Below are 16,396 nucleotides of genomic sequence, written 5' to 3'. Positions count from 1 at the left end.
AGATAACTATATATAGAAATAGTAACTGAAATAGCATTAGATTTTAAAATAATTTATATTTTTGTATTTTAGCAATATATACTAGAAGATGGAACAATGCTGTCAACCTTGTCACCCCAGACACAAAGTGTGATGTAACGAAGTTGGAAGGATAGGAAAACAGAAAAAGACCTGGAGGTGGTGGTACGTGGGGAGGGATGGTCTCCATCCACAGTGGCCGAGATGACGAGTCAAAAAATAGCATTTGATATTTATTAATTAAGTGTTAGAAGAAAAGCATATTCGTGGAAAATACATGGTAAATAGAGGGGGAAAGTGATAAAACAATATGAATTATTTGCCTTGAGGATCTGGAGGAGTGGGTTATGGGACCATAATTTTACTCTGTGGGCTGTTGAAATCATGTTCTTGCATTATGTGAACAAATATTTAAGTGGTGTAAAACTGATGTCACAGTTACAAATTTAACTCACAACTAACACTATACTCAATTGTGAAAGACTGAAAGCTTTTCCTGTAAGATCAAGAACAAGGTAAGAATGCTGACTTTTATCACTCCTAATCAACGTATACTGGAAATACTAACTAGAACAATTAGGCAAGAAAAACAGATAAAAAGACATCCAAATTGGAAAGGAAGAAGTAAAATTATCATGGTTCACCAACACCAGAATCTTAGATGGAGAAAATTTTAAGAGTCCACAAAAAAATCTGTTAGAACTAATAAATTCAGCAAAGTTGCAAGATACAAAATCAGTTGTGTTTGTACACACTCATAATGTAAGATCGTAAGAAGAATTTAGAAAACAATTACATTTACAATATCATCAAAAAGAATTAAATACTTAGGAATAAACTTAACAAGGAAGGCAAAACACTCGTGCCTTGAAAATCACAAAACATTGCTGAAAGACATTGATGAAGTGACAAATCAGTAGAAAAAAAGCCTGTGTTAATGCATTGGAAAACTTAATTTTATTAAGATGTCGATACTATCATAAACAAACTTCAGATTCAATGAAATGCCTATTATAATCCCAATGAGGTTTTTTGCAGAAATAGAAAAATACATCCTAAAATTCATATGGAATCTCAAGGTACCCCAAATAGCCAAAGCAGTCTTAAAAAAGAATTAGAGAACTCACTCTTTCTGATTCAAAACTTACCACAAAGCTACATTAATAAAAACAGTGTAGTATTGGCATAAAGACAAACAAACTGACAAAACAGACTAGAGACACTAGGAAAAAAACTTCACGTGTGTTCAAATGACTTTTGACAAATGTCTCAAAACGATTCAATGGGGAAATACTGGTGAGAAAATGGGACATGTACATGCAAATAATAAAAGTGTACCATTACTTTACACCATACACATAAATTAACTTAAATGGTTCAAAGAGCTAAATATAGAGCTAAACTTATAAACTTTTAGAGTAAAACATAGGGGAAATGTTTCATGACACTGGATTTACCTGTGCTTTACTGGATATGACACCAAAGCATGTGCAACAGCAATAAAAATAGGGCTTCATTGGACTTCATCAAAATCAAAAACTTTTGTGCATCAAAGAACTTTATCAGCAGAGTAAATCAGCAGCAAACCCACAGAATGGAAAAATATTTGCAAAATGTATATCAGATAAGGGATTGATATAAGGAACATGTAAAGAACTCCTTTAACTCCACAACAACAGAAAAACTAATTTAAAAATGCAGGAAGCACTTCAATAAACATTTCTCCAAAGAAGATATACAAATGCCCAATAAACACAGGAAGAGATGCTCAACATCACTAATTATTAGGGAATTTCAAGTCAAAACTACAATAAGATACCAACTCTCACCCACTAGGAGGCTAATATTGAGAAAAGAAAAATAACAAGCGTTGGCAAGGTTGCAAAAAAATTTGTAACACTTGTGCAATACTAGTGGGAATGCGAAATGATGCAACCACTGTGAAAAATGCTATGGCAATTTCTCAACAAACAACAACAACAACAACAGAGAACCACCATATGATTCAGCAATTACCCTTTTGAGTATATGTACCAAAGAAATGAAACCAGAGTCTAGAACAGATATTTGGACACCCATGTTAATAGTAGCTTTATTTGCAATAGTTGAAAGGTAGAAGCAACACAAATGTCCATTGACAGATTAATGGATAAACAAAATATGGTATACATATATGATGGACTATTGATCAGTCTTAAAAGTGAAGGAAATTTTGCTACATGTTACAACATGGATGACACTTGCAGATATTATGCTAAGTGAAATAAGCCCAGTCATGACAAGCCATACACATAATTCCACGTATATGAGTTACTCATAGTTAATTCATACAGATGAAAGTGGAATGGTGGTTGTCAGGAGATGGGAGCTGGAAGAAATGGAGAGTTAGTGTTTAATGGGTGGAGTTGCAGTTGGGTAAGATGAAAATGTTCTGTGGTGATTATAGTCATGGTTGCACAATAAGGTGAATGTATTTAATGGTATTGAACTGCACACTTCAAAATGAATAAAATGGTAAATTTTACAGTATGTATATTTACCACAATAAAAATTCAAATATGGTATTTAAATATAACTTTAATTATTCCATATTTTGAACCGCAAGTATATTGTACCAAACCTATGGCAGCATCCTAAACGTGTGCAGATCAAAATAATGTGTGCCCTCTGACAACTTGCAAAGGAAAAAGTGGGAGAGTAAATATTTTCAATAAATGTTGGTTGGATTCAACATGTTATATCATATGATACAGTTGCATGGTATACAATTTACATTGCTAATTTAATCAGTGACAAATTAAAAAATGTAATATTTGAAATTATCAATGAAATTATAATCATTCTTATCACATGTATTTTATATAGGGATGTTTATGACAAAGTTTCCACGAGGTAGTTAATATTATCCCACTCTAAAGGTAAAAAAAAATCGGCACAGAACAGAAATAATGACGGGCACATCAGATCTGATATTTGATGTCATGGATCATGATAGCCAGTGGAGCATGTTTTTTATTTTTCTTGTTGTACTCTTCTAAAATCCTGTCATATGATATTATTTAAAGGACCTCTGCATCTGAAAGCAAAATAATCTCAACTGTTGAATATCAGCCTTGAATATTCCAAGGTCAAAGGCAAAGAGGACATTTTTCTTAGGTGAAAATATAACAAAACAGCTTATTTTTGTGCCTTTTATTTTGTATTTATCCACTAGAAGAACAATAAACAAACTATTTCCAGACCACTTACAAAAATTTTCAATCTCTTTGATTTTTTTAAATTTCCCTAAATTCTTTGCAATCTAGGTTTCGGCATTAATGACATTCTTTATGGGGGGAAAGAGCTAGCAGAAAAAACTTTGATGCTGGTTTCACAGTGAACAAAAAAGAAACAAGCCTTGAATCTGGACCACGTCACCTATGGAAGCGAAGATAAATGTTAAACTTGTGTTGACCGTTTCCACAGGTTGGTGTGTGTAATGTGTCATAATAAGTTCCAGGACTACATTGTATTTACTAGTGACCACACGTTCTTGAGCTTGGTAAGAACACTGACATTTTATAGACGATAAAATTGAGATTCAGAGATTTTAAGTGACTCTACCTTAAAATAGACAGTTGGAAAGCAAGATTTTTAGATCTATCATCTATCTATCTCTATAAATGCATCTCTAATCTCATCCTTCAAATATTCAATGTTTGTAGGTAATGAATCTGAAACAAGGCTTTGTCACTTTTTATCCACCTACACAAAAAAGAACTGAAAAGAAAGAAAAAAAGAAATTGAAGTTAATAAAATAGAAATTCTATATAAGTGGCAGAAAGACAATGATGTATGTGAAAACTTCCTTAAAACACAAATAAAATTATTTTAATATTTACAGTTTATTCATTTCAACATATTCTTCTATTTTCTCATGTATACTGGCTTTACTATATTTTGACTTGACCTCACAATGACGATACACATTATCTTACAAAAATGGTTTCTGAAAGCCTCTAAATGAAATCCAATTCATGTCTTGCCCCCAATACAAAAGCATCCCTCCCTGGCAGAGTTTGCTTGCAAAGGAACACCTCTCTTATCTCCTGCGTAATTTACATCATAGATTTACAAATTCTATATGATGTGTAAAGCCATCCATATGCTGTTCAAGTTTCAAAGTGAATTACTGATTACCATTTTTGAAGGCAATGTGCATCAATTTTATTGGAGACCTTTTTTCCTAGATTTATATTTTGAGTTGGAAAAAACACTGAAAAATGCTTATTTTAGTGATTAATATATTTATAGAACTTATAGTTTTTAAAAATATAGTAGTCTAATTATTAAGAGATTAAAAATTGAATCAGAGATATAAAATGATTCATTCAAGACTGTACCATGACCTAGTGATAGAGTTTGAAAATGCGGAAGAGTGTCCTCCAGAGTCTAGATATTGCAGAATTTTCCTCGGATGCATAATTCTTATACCATACATGCTCCTCGCTTTCGATCAAAGCTATTCCTAAAGAAAGATCGTTCTTGATCAAAAAATAAGGCTGGTGTGATCATTTACAGAGGTGCAGCAAGAGTGAGGATTTACCTAGGAAGCCTCGTGAAGCTTCTTTGCAGGAAGGGTTATAAAAAATCTCAGATTAGACTTTCAAAAGTCTCTATAGTACAAGGGACTCTCCCCAAGCTTTCATAGAAATTTGGATCACTTCTTCTCTTCGCAAGATGTCTGAAATATCCTAAAATGCTGGACCTTTCCTAAAGGGACCTTCCTTACTCTTCCTTACTCCTAAAGGGACTTCCTTACAGTGACCAGGTCACTGGGTCAATTTTACTGGAGATCTTTGAACTCATTAACTACATAAAGTCAACCTTAGTTCCTAAAAGTTGGCGGATAATACCTGAATCAGTATGTCTACAGTAAGAAGTATTTTACAGTGCCATCAGTGATGCAGTATTTACAGCATCATAAAATGGCTTTAAGAGAATCAGAATCAGATGAGTGTCCCCTGGAGTTAAGACAAGAATAGTTCTCCACAGTGGAGCCCTACACGAGATTCCATGTCCCTTCCAATTTTTCAACAGGTTCTACTAAAGAAGAGACAAAGAGTATGTAATGGTCTGTGTTAGTTTACTGTCTTATGAATTTTAGTGATAGTATTTAATATTCAAGTAATGTGTATTTCAATTTTTAGAACATATACAGTTTAAGAACCATACATTTTTATAGTATAAAGATATCCATAATACACAATGAATATCAGTGTGTGTGTACATTTGTATGCTTCTAATTTATGCATTTCCATGAAATTCACAATGGAGAATCAGCATTAATAGATAAATAGGTAATTAGCTAGACAGATATTTTCAAAGACAGAAACTGATTATAAGAATACTTCCTTCAAATTTTGCTTTCCAATGGGAATGGGTTTATTCTGCCTCATTGCACAAGCACACTGGAGAGATTTTAGCTTGAAAACTAGGTCTAATTCTAGCTCACATACTTAATATAAATGTAAACTTGAACTAAAGAATTTAGCTGCCAGAGCCTGTATCTTTTATGTAGAACAGATATAAAGAAACATGAATATTCCAAGCTATCTATGAGATAAATCATAATGAAAATTTAGTGCGCGACTGGGTATAAATTATAATTGAAGTGTAGCTGTAAATTTTAGCATCTTCATCATTATCATTGTTGTCACTGTCATTTACATTCATCTCACTTGTCATTCACTATAATTGTATGATGATATAGTTTTCAAATTGTTTCTGTATGCTACATTCATTCGATTCTCACAAAAACTCTGCAGGGTTGTGAATACAGATACTATTATTATTATTTCACTGGAAACGTGTTGATGTGTATAAGAAGTAAAAAATAAATGACTAAAATTCATTGGTTAAAAGCATAAGACACTTCAATTTCACCTAGCATGTGTTTAAAAACAAAAAAAAAAGAAGAAAACAAAAATGGGTATCTGTAACTAAACCTGTAGTTACCCAGATTATTTCAAAACGTTGTCCTTCAAATTATATATATATATATACAGACAGGTATTATTGACCATTCTTTTTCTTTAACCTTCACCATATGTTACATTTTATATTTTCATATAAAATCTTGACAAGTCATTTATAGGTTTTAGTTAAAAAGAGTGAATTCATGTAGGGTTAAAAAAGCAAGTAGGAAGCAGCATTACAAGTATCATCGATGCCATGAAACCAGTATTCATTCATGGAAAAAAATAATAATAAAAAAGCAGAAACTAAGAAAGACTGTCTTTTACAATCCTTATTGAGGATTTGGATCCTTAAATGTTAGGTTTATTCTTCAAGGATCACTTGGGCACATCCAAAGCATACTCCAATATGATTAGGCCCTATCTCTTCCAATCACCCTCATCTAACTTCCAATCCAGAGAGCACATTTATGAACCAGCTTCAGAGCTATATTCTGTTGCCTAGTTCATACTCTACAATTTCTTCTGAACAGTATTGAAAAAATGCAGCCACTCACTCGACCTCAAACTCTATTTCAAATCTTTTATTTCTTAACTTAACCAACTCTTACATAGATTACATCACTCATTTCTTAAACTCATTTTAAGGATCACCTTAAATCCTGCATGATATCAGTCCCAACAGTAACCAACATTGCCGAAAGGGTTAACACAATGGAATGAACACCTCTGTGATCACATCTTATGCTTGCATGAAAACACCTCTACTCCCGAAGAACATAATTCACTTTACCTATGCTGTTTGAAAGCATTCTCAACTTAGCTGCAATCTTCCCCATTTCCAGAGGGTACAAAGCAACCTCTTTTCTTTAATGAATATTATTTGTCCTTCAACTTCCCTTTTTTCTATAAATATCTTGGTTCAATTATGGCCAAATCAATTCTTCTTACATTTGAAGTACCATTTATAGTCATATAAACTTTTATCATATATTTTATCAACATATCATAACCATTTTCAATTATATTCCAGAATATGGTATAGTTGAGATAGGCCCAGGAAGTACTCACCATAAATCCAGAACACTTCATAGACAATATCAGCACTTGCCTTCATCAATTTTACTGTTTTATTATCATTTCAAATGATACTCACAATCATTTATAAATAGATGAATTCTCAGGATGGTATAATATCACATTTTAGGTTTAAAAAGAGCTTCGTGTCTTAAAAAGTGTGAACAAGTGTTCAAGTAGACCATTCATGTTCTATTTTTAAGGATATATATATATATTAATATAAATTATTTATATATCTTATTTAAACCCACTTTAGTCAAATGAAATTTTTTTGGAGTTCCCTAGTTAATGAGATGCCTAAATGTATCCATCGCTTATTATACGCAGAATCACAGAATTATGAATAAAGTTCTCTTAAGCACTTGCTAAAAAGTTCTTCTTATGTGGTGAATAAAAATAAAAATACAATTATGATTAGTACCTTTTATTATCTGCACACTTTCACAAACTCGCTGGCTTGGTTAGCTGACAGCGGTCCAACTGTCATCATTTGAACAAAGTAACTTTCTGTAAATTTCCTTGGTTATTTTCCAAACAAATGTACGTATTAAATTTTAATCTCTACACTTGACATTTTAGATACCTCCAACGAAACTCAGCAGCAACATTGACTCTAGTTATTCCTCACCTGGAGATTTAGTCTAATGCATGTTCTTTTTTTTTTTTTGGTATTCACATGGGAATGTTCCCTGAGCCTTGGGCAATGTAGATTAAGTCACTAATAGTCCAGGATGGCCATAAGCCAAGATTGAGGGAGTTCTGATAATTTCTTTAGATGTTTTCACAGGTGTGTTAAGGGTCAGTTCAGTGGAGAAAGAAACAAATATATTTATTCAGATTCTACTGGTTTTATCTCTCTTAAATTTTATGGATCATATATATTTATATATTGTTCAGTAAGTGCACAGTAATGATGTATCTGCATAAATTAATTTATTTTCTGGCTTTGAATTATATTGGCCTACAAATTTAATAAATTAAATAGGATGTAGTTAACTTAATAAAAACATATAAGCAGAAATTCTTAAAATATCACACATAAGGGAGTTATCTTTAATTTATTTTAGTGATTATATATTTTCATTGTTCCTATTCTGTTGGAAAAATCCATTAAACTGTAAAATAATTTTCACTTATTAAACTAATAAGAAAGTAATGATGTCACTCACTTTGATTCAATTATACTTAAAATATATTTAACAGTGCATTGTTATTGCAGATAATACCTTAATTGTTCTTATATTTCTCATGATTTCCAGTAACTGAATTAATTACACCTTTTACTTTGGAAGGGGTTATATTAATTCATTTTAAATTTTTAAAAAAGATTTTTAGCACGTTTGAATTTTTTATTATAATATGTCTCAGTGAAGACTTCTTCATATTCAATCTATTTTGAGTTCTTTGGGCTTCTTTGGCCTGGGTGTTCATTTCCTTCCCCAGATTTGGAAGGTTTTCTGTCATGATTTCTTTATATAAGCTTTCAGCTCCTTGATCTTTCTGTGTTCCTTCTGGGATTCCCACAATTCCACTGGTTTGCTTATGGAATCCCATAAGTCCTGTAGCCTTTTATTCACTCTTTTTCATTCTATTTTCTTCTTGTTCTTCTGACTGGGTAATTTCAAGTGATCTGTCTTTGAGCTCACTGATTCTTTCTTTTGCTTGTTCAAGTCTGCTGTTGAGACTCTGTAATGATTTTTTCAGTTCAGTCGTTTTCTCCTTCAGTTCTAGAATTTCTATTTGGTTTTCTTTTTTCTGTTTTTTTTTTTTAAGGTTTTCATGTCTTTGTTGAACATCTCATTTTGTTTAAATTGTTTTTGTGATTTTGTTTAGTTGTTTATATGTGTTCTCTTTTAGTTCACTAAACTACTTTAAGATAAATATTCTGAATTCTTTGTCAGGCATTGTTTAGATCTCCATTTCTTTAGGGTCAGTTGTTTGTGCTTTATTTCGTTCCTTTCGTGGTGTTAGGTTTCTCTGACCCCTTGTGAACCTTGTAGTCTTGCTTTGGTGTTTGTATATTTGAAGTAATTCTTCCTTTATAGAATCTATTTGACAGGGAAAGCCTTTCACCACTCAGCCCAGCCAGAGATTTTGGGAAGGCTAGCAGGCAAGTACCATGGAGGAGATTACTTAGAGAGTTCGTGGGTGAGTGGGTTTGATGCCTGACTCCCCAGTGATACTGGATGCTTACTTGACACTCTTTTCCCCATGGGAGAGCTCTAAAGCAGAGAAAATCTTTCTCTGCCCTGTGCCACACAGTATTGGGGAAGGGTGACTCAGGTAGGGTGAACTGTCCTTCCCACTCCCTTCAGCGCAGCTTCTTCCATTTCTGTTCTTCACCTGAGTTTTATAATCTCTCCTCTGGAATCCAGAGCTCTCATGAAGGTATGTTCATACATGAAAAGTTATTTATATCTATGTTTCTGTGAAGGGATGTAGGCTACAACCTCCAATTCCACCATCTTCCTGACACAAATAACAGGTGTGGACAGGTCGAGGTAGCTCTGTGTTCAGTCAGAGAATTACTGAATGAATCTCTCACAGCCCTATCATACCTTTGCACACCCATGAAATGAAGTGGTTCTGAAATACTTCTCTACTCCCCAAGAGTGCACTGGAAGGAGGGGCAGATTCTTGCTGCACACCTCCCCAGGAGACACCACATGATCCAGCAATTTCACATCTTGGTATATATTGAAAGGAAAGGAAATTGTTGTGTTGGAGAGGTATCTGTACTCCCATGTTTGTTGCAGCATTATTCACAATAGCCAAGATATGGAAACAACCTAAGTGGCTATTGATGGATGAATGGGTAAAGAAAATATGGTAAATTTATGTACAATGCAATATTATTTACCCTTAGAAAAGAAGGAAATCTTGTAACTATGACAACGTGGATGGACCTGGATGACATTATGCTAAGCGATATAAGCCAGACACAGAAAGACAAATATTGCATGTTCTCACTTATATATGGAATCTAAAAAAGTTCAACTCTTAAAAACCAAAGAGAATTATGGTGTTTACCAAAAGCTGTGGGCGGGGGGGAGGGGGAAATTTTAGTCAAAGGGTAAATAGTTTCAAATACGCAGGATAAAAAATTTCTATAGCTCTAATGTAGAATGGGGTGACTATAGGTAATAGTACTATATAATATACTTAAATTTTTCTAATTCATTAGGTCTTAACTGTTCTAATCAAAAAAGTGACGATGTGATGGATATATTAATTAGTTTGATTGTGGTGATCATTTTGCAAAGTATATGTATATGAAATTATCACACTTTACACACTAAAACACACAATTTTATTAGTCAATTACAGTTCAACAAAACTGAAAAAAGTATAAATTGTTATACAAAAAACCAAAATATTATTTTATTCCAAGTAGATAAGGTCCATCCCAAACAATTTATTGTTTTTTGGTTCTAATTTACTCTTTTTGGGAGATAAACAGTATTGTAGAACTGGCATACTGAATGATGTCATCAGTTTAAGCATTTCCTATTTTCATTTATACATGTTAGTGAAATGTTTTCCCAAAATTTAGTGGAAAATACATTCCCTTTATAATAATGGAAAAAAAGAATGACAAAGAAAAACAAAACTGATGCTTAGAATATACAATTATTATGTGAAACCCTTATTTTTTAAATCTTCTAGATTAATTTTAGTTCCTTCTCTCTAGGCATGGAACATTATTTTTCTTCATGACTGGAGACTGATGAATTGATGTGTAACTAGGGCTTTGGGATTAAGGTAGATTGCCTACCTTTTAACAAAGTGGATTTTCTGAATCACTCTTCTCAGGGCCCCCATCACCTCCTTGTTTTTCAGGCTGTAGAACATGGAGTTGATCATTGGGGTCAGGATGGTGTGGAAGTCAGCCAGAGGTTTGTCCTCTGTTGGATATCAGAGAGATCTCAGCATAGATGGGTGTAAGCAAGAGGCATATATTAGAAAGTCACCACAGTGAGGTAGGTGCTGCAAGTTGAATAGGACTTCTTCATCCCTTCTGCTAATTACATGTGATTGAGAGCAAGGATAACTCAGCCATAGGAACACACAATACCAGCAAAAGGCAACACATGGAATAGGGTGGGACTCACAAACACTGTATACTCATAGACCCAGGTGTCCATGTAGGCCATAGTCAACATGGCTGGGACATCACAGAAGAAATGATTGATGGCTCTTGATTGGCCTTAAGAGATTTGCAGGGCATATACAATATGGGCACACGAATTGATAGAGCCCATAACCTAAGATCATATTATCATCAGAACACACACATTTCAGCTCATATGAATGGGATAGTGGAAGGAAAACAAATAGCCACCTAATGATCATAAGGCCATAGATGCCAATAATAAGCCTTTTGAACCTGCTAACGTCAAGAAGAATCTCTGAACCTAACATCCAACTAAGGAGATAGATTTGTTTCTAAACAAAAAATTGGAAGCCATTTTGGGCACAGTGGTGGAGATGTAGTTCAAGCCATGAGGGAGAGCTGACTAAGTAGGAAATACATGGGTGTGTGCAGATGGGTGTCCAGGAGTATGAGGAGAATCATTGCCAAACAGAGCCATTAGGAAAATGAGAACAATGAGAATGCAGAGGAACAGGCCAATGCTTGATAGTAGAATAACCCCCAAAAGGTGAAAATAGTAGATGTTTGATGGTTTTTTCCCCTGGGGTTTTCATTTAGATTTTCCTGAAGACAGATGCAACATTACATTAGTATAGAACAACAAGCTCTATTTAATGCATTGTTATAGTCACACTGTGATTTAGTCATGAAACATTGCAGCTCTTATATGAAGAACAAAATTACCTATTTTGAAAAAAATCTTCAGTTTTTGCCTCATAGATAAAATCTTGATGAGACAAAAATGTGTGGCCAAAATATTTTATGGAAATCTTTAAATTTGTAGGAATAAAGTATTTCTTTAATGACTTTATTAGGATACATATTTTTTATTTCCAAACATAATTCAAGTATTATGAAAGTTAGACTTTATGCTTTAAATATATGCTAAAAAACTCAATGTAAATGCATAAAAAATAGATCCATATTTCAATACATTTTTGACCCTTGGAGGATGATTTTTTCTTTTATATTTAAGCCCTAATCCCTCTGACACTGCAGTACCCTATCAGCTCAGGTTGCAGATCTATATTATCCTTTTGAGTTCTCCTTAAAAATCTTGCCAAATCAAGCTTCTTAGATGTCAAGTATCATTATTTGCTTCTTCTTTCCAGAAATCTACAATAAAACTTTAATGCGAAATACAATTTATGCCAAGTCATTCTCTTCTGCCTCCTCACCCAACTTCCAAATGCTCAAGTAAAAGTAGATTCTTTTCCTGAGAATCTATACTCAAATTTCTTTGTAGCCCCCATGACTCTGCTCAAACTCTTCCAAAAGAAGACTGTGTATTTTGACAAAGTGATCTCAATGCTTATATAGCATTATACGTTTCTTTATGGCACTTTTTTTCTCATTTCTTTTTTTTCTTTTCATCATTAATTCAAAACTCTTCCCATTTCTAGATAAGTGTGGGAGTATAGGCACATATATTTATCACCTCTCTGTCATAAAACTTAACTAACATCATATCAAATAAGCAAATATGTCATAATATTAAAATGTGGGGAAGAGAGAAGAGGAGGGGACTCAGGGAGGAAAGATTTCAGGACCTTTTGGATGAAGGAATTTTGAGAAACAGTCAGTCACCTAAATGGAGAATGGAAAATGGCATCCAGTGACTCTCCTTGGTGGGCATGAGTGGGGGGATTCTCCTCCTAGGGAATACCATCAGTGAGCAAACTCAGCATGCTATGCCCAAAAAGGGGTTGCAGTACTTAGTCTTTTAATATTGCTCTGAGCAAAGGTCACCAGACTTTTGAGGGAGTCTCCAAATGAAAGAGGGACACGCACGCACACACACACACACACACTGAGTCAAAAATGACTAGGAAAAGTGCAAGAAAACTTTATAAAATAATTCACATCCAGAGAAATATGAAAAGCTGTTAAATCCACAGTCCAAATATCATGTAGAATATAACAGGAAGTGCCAGGTAACAATGAAGGACTTCTGGAAATTAAAAAAAGATCATAATTAATGCAATAGATTCAATGAAATTTTCAAAAGATAAATTGGAGAAAATGGACCAGAAAGAAAAGAACAACCAAATAACAGTGTAACAAGTAGAAAATATAGAATTAGAGAATTAGTTTAAGATGACCCAACATATACTTATGGACATTTCTAAAAATTCATATGACATAATAATTATGGAGTGAGTATTGTCAAAAAAACATTTTCTCATGATTGTGATATATGAGGTACAATATTCAAATAGCATGCAAATAACATGGAAAAATAAGTGAGAAATAATTTATAAAAGGATATTTTCTTGAAAACTGTAAATATCTTCTTGAAAACAATTTCTTGACAATTCTCAATATCAGCTATATAGATAATATCCTAACAACTTCTTCAGAGAAATTATAGTAATATAATGAGAAGAACTGTATGCATTAATAGTATCAGGTTTCACAATAATGCTATATTTTTTATATACAACCAATAAACTCTAGAAGATGGAACAATGCCATCAAGTCATGTCCCCAGATCAAGTGGATGTAGTTACCTTGAGAGTGTGGAAGGAGAGGAAGAGGGTGAAGGTGGTGATGTAGGGAGGGAGCAGCCCCCCATCCACAGTCTGAGTAACAAATCACAGTCTGGTATTTGTGATTTAGGAATCAAGCATTAAAAGATAAGCATAGTGTTTACAATATCAGAGCAATATAGGGAAAATTATAAAATAATTTGACGTATTTGCCTTGGGGGTCAGGAAGAGTGGGTTATGAGATCATCATTTTACCCTGTGTGTTGTTGATGCCATCTCCATGCATTATTTGAATAAAATATTAAAGTGGTATAAAATTACTTCAGACTTAATGATTTGCATTATTGCTCAAATTATTGAATAAGTGAATTTCCAAATAAACTGTAAGACATCTATGGCAGGATCCTGGGCCTACATGGAGCAATTGATTTGTGATTATTGTGTGGCTGTTGACAACTTGCAGAGGAAAAACAGAGAAAGCAATTTTTTTTTATAAATTGGCATTTGGATTCAATATGAGACCAGCATATTAGACTACTGTAAACTATAATTTATATTAGTACTTTCAATTACTGACAAGATTGAAAATGTAATATTAGTATTTACCAATGAAAGTAACATTGCAAGTACTTCTATCATTTATATTTTATACAGGGCTGAATCCAACAAAGATTCCATGAGGTAGTTAATATTATCCCAATTTAACAATGAGGAAAAAGAAACACAGAATAGAAATAATAAATCGCAAGTCAGAATTGTCTTTGGTGCCATATCACCTAACTGCCAACTCAGCATCCTTTTGAATATCTATCTTCCCCTGTTCTTATGTGCAATAACCTGTCATACGATATCACTTAAAGAAGTATTGTGCCTGAAAGGAAAGCAACGTCAGTCATTAAATATCTGTTTCAATGTCAAAAGAGATAATTGTTTTCTTATGTAAAAAAAAATAGATCATTTCCCTTTTATTTTGCTTTCATCCAATGAAATAACATTAAGTAATCAATTTGTAGGTCCTTTACAAAATATTTTCACCTGTATTGATTTTTTAACATTCTAATGAAACTTTGTGGTTTGGGCATCAGTATTAATGACAATACACCCAGAAGAAAGGAGCAACCAGATTGTTTCTTAGTGAGTTGGAGAAACAAACCTTGAACCTGGAGAAGGTCCATACATGAAAGAGAAGATACAGACATAAACTTTTATTGATCATCTCCACTGGGTAAAACCCGATACGTGTCAAGATTTGCGCCATGATTAAATGAAATTTAATTGCTGATAAATATATTTTGAGGGTGATATAACCACTGACTTTTTATAGACGATAATCCAAGTTTCAGAGATTTTAAGTGACTCTCCCTGAATCCTCATAGAAATTTAATACTAAATGGAGAGATACAAATATCTACATCTTAAAGTTTTATTTAAAGACATATCTTTTCTTATCTTTCAAACAGTTTTTGGCAATTATGAAATGAGTGTTATCTTTTTAACTGCTCAAAATTAAAAAAATAAAATAAGAGGGCGGTGACATCAGCATCATGGCAGATTGATTGTTCTTTCTGTCTCTCCCTTCTAAGTTACAACCAGTAGGACATCCACTGACCAACAAACGCTCTCTGCGCAGCACACCAGAATGCCTGAGAGATTCATACATCTACGCGTCTGATAGTAGGTGGAATGGACATCCTGGAGGCACTGAAATGAGGCGGAGCAGCAGCAGTGTCTCCCAAGAGTGGAAGTTCCAAGATATGTGGCCCCGTCTGTGTACAGTGTCCCCAGAAACTGAGGTAATGCCCATGACTGGAGGCCCCGGATATCCAGGCAACTCACACTCCCAGAGGTGCCAGGAATCAGTGTGGGCCATGACTGGACACTCCAGGCACCATGAGATACCTGTGACACAGCCTCCTCACCCTTCCCTGGTCCAAAGCCTCCAAATCCAGCCCTTTTAGCAGTGAGTGCTGCATCCAAAACACAGAATATACCTAGATTTGGTGGTGATTCACATGACCTGAGGTTTCAAAATGTGCACTGGCACTGGAGACCAAGGCTGCGGGACAGGCACAGGTGCTCATGGTTCAGCCTCTACCCTTTCCCAGGCAGTGGTTGAGTGCACCTGTGACCTGAAGCTTCAGGAAACACAGCTGCTTTCATGGCTTAGAGCATAACTCTCCCCAATCACGGCATGTGGGCCGGAAACCTGAGGCTTCAGGAGCTGCAGCAATAACTATGACCAACCACCAGTGGTGAAACCCCCACCATCAACTCTACCAGCAGTGGGGGTGGCACACAAGACCCCAGGCCTCTGGCAGTGGCAGCCAAACATGTGAACCTAGAACCCCTGGCAGAAACATGTCAGTGCCCTCAGATAACCTGGAAGCAGCAGTGCAGGTGGTACCTGTGGAAGCAGCATCTGAGCACATGGAGAGCCCACAGAGCCTGTGGGAGATAACAGGACCCAGACAACCCCAGAAACAACAGAGGTGCTCACAGCCTGGTGACCACAGTGGTGATACCCACAACTACACTGACATTGTAACCAGTAAGACACCAACGACCTGGGAGGTACAAGGAGGGCACAGATGATGCCTCTCCTCGGGCAGAGGCCTTGGAGGGTAGAAAGTGCAGACTCTCAACTGCAAGCAGAAGCAGCTCAGAATGAAAGTAACCAGAGCCTTAAACAAATAGGAAAT

At 34.6% G+C, this 16,396-nt stretch overlaps 1 pseudogene; it reads right to left on the bottom strand.

The window, feature by feature from the left end:
- Window positions 1-10,826: 10,826 nt before the first annotated feature.
- On the bottom strand, window positions 10,827-15,357 carry LOC131399234 (olfactory receptor 2L2-like; annotated as a pseudogene).
- Between the last annotated feature and the right edge of the window lie 1,039 nt (window positions 15,358-16,396).

Source organism: Diceros bicornis, chromosome 37, assembly GCF_020826845.1.
Source record: "Diceros bicornis minor isolate mBicDic1 chromosome 37, mDicBic1.mat.cur, whole genome shotgun sequence".
In the NCBI taxonomy this organism is placed as follows: domain Eukaryota; kingdom Metazoa; phylum Chordata; class Mammalia; order Perissodactyla; family Rhinocerotidae; genus Diceros; species Diceros bicornis.
Note: the sequence above shows the minus strand (reverse complement) of the source record. Positions and strands in the feature narration are given on the sequence as shown.